Raw genomic sequence first — 1,947 nt, 5'->3', positions numbered from 1 at the left:
GCATTTGCACACACAAGCACGCATCACTTCTACCTCTGCCCTTCTTATATCCTTTACATCGTTCTCAACAGTGATGGGCATTCGTAAGTTTAGGTGAAAAGTAATTTTGTTTAACTAAGATACATATTAACATGCATTTCGGCTGCGCCCAAGCGTATCAAACAAGCGACAAAAAAAACGACAGCACTATTTTATAGTCCTAATGGGTCTGTTGACCCTACAATCTTGAAAAATCGCTCAAGATCAATAGCACCTATTGTGTGACAGCTCTAAATCAAATACAAACAGTGGGCGACACACCCGGAAATAACATAAAGCGGCAATGATGGTGAACAATTGTCAAAAAATGACCACGTAGCTGACATCTAAACTTGGAGCTTTTTTTCTTACCGGGGTAGAAGGAGCGTGTAGAGCATCTACAATGCGGTATCAACAGCACAAAGTCAAGCCTTTGTGATGAAACAAGCTTACATTGACGCACCTTTTCTTGTCACTGAAGCATCAGGGCATCACCTCCAAAACATTTCTTGGTGGTAAAAGTTAGCTTTAAAGAAGCGATACAGTCTATCGCTGACAGTGAAGTAGCCATTTGTTGTGAGAATCATCGACCAAACGATATCAACATCGAGGTTGGACCGGCGTCTGATACTTAGTATATGATGCCTGTTCAGACCCTACGCGGCCAAAAGACAATCAATTTTTAACTTGGTTGGACTTCGCCGATAAATGCAGCCCATTAGAATTCTAGCGAGATGTTAAGGTGATGTGATTATTTACATGCACCAGGAACCACGAGAGATTTCTGCACCTGAGTTGAAATATTAATCAAACATAGTTTAAAACTTATCACGCCACCCATTTTAAAAAATGATACTTAACAATACTGGAACTGTAAAAACTACTAGAATTATACTGCTCCGTGAGCACAATAAACTTGTGGCTCAGCATGTATAAGGCGGTAAGCACATGTATGTGCATGAAGAGATGTCACAACGTGTTGTTTAATCCTCGCCGTTTCAGTCGGTATATTTGGACAGCCGCTCTGTTCCGGCAGAGTGTTGGCCGACCATAAAAAATTTTTACCTTCAAATAACGTGTCTAATGATCTCGACATTGTGGTAGAGAAGAAAAGGGTGTTGTGGACTGCCTGAGCGAGAAGGTGTTGAAGTAGCGTCACGTAATGAGAGCTGGACGAGCCAACTGACTCGACGAATGATGACTGGGATTTGTATGGCAAAATCTAATTGGTTGATAATGGAGTGAGTGCCGGATGTGATTGGATCACATCCAGAACTTCTTTCTCGCGACTTTCATCTTGTCGGGTCGTCGCAGGGAGAAGCTCGATAGCGGCTGCTACCAAGGAACAGGGAACAAGAAGGGCACACAGGAAGGAAATTACAGATATGTAGGAAGGGTAGATTGTGAAGCTGCTAATAACTCACTTTAGAATTCGCCTTCCACTACTCAACAGGTTAACAGCCGCAAAAGACTCTCAAGCTACAAGACGCTGCCTCGATGTCGACGAAGAAGGCCGAAGTCCTCCTGGGAAGCGACAACTATTTCCACTGGGAGTTTGCCATGCGCATGACGCTGGCGAGGAAGGGACCGCTGGCTCATGTGCAGACGGTGAAGCCGGAAGCAGAGATGACGGAGGCGTGGCTGCTGAACGACATGAAGGCGCTCGGTTTGATCGCCCAGGGCGTGTCGTTGGAGCACCAGACGAAGCTTCGTTCGACGACCTCGGCAATTCAAGCGTGGGAACTCTGGGGGCATTCCATGACCGGACCACGATGCACAACCGAGTAATGATGACTCGCCGACTTCATGAATTCAAGATGGAGAAAGGGGGGACGATGGCGAAGCACCTCGACAAATTCGACAAGCTCATCGTGGGTCTCCAATCGCTCGGCGAACCATTGGACGATGTACGTCAGTTGGTTAAATTGC

Source organism: Plasmopara halstedii, assembly GCF_900000015.1.
Source record: "Plasmopara halstedii genome assembly, contig: Scaffold_816, whole genome shotgun sequence".
Lineage (NCBI taxonomy): Eukaryota > Oomycota > Peronosporomycetes > Peronosporales > Peronosporaceae > Plasmopara > Plasmopara halstedii.
The sequence above is the reverse complement of the archived record's forward strand: the minus strand, read 5'-3'. Positions refer to the sequence as shown.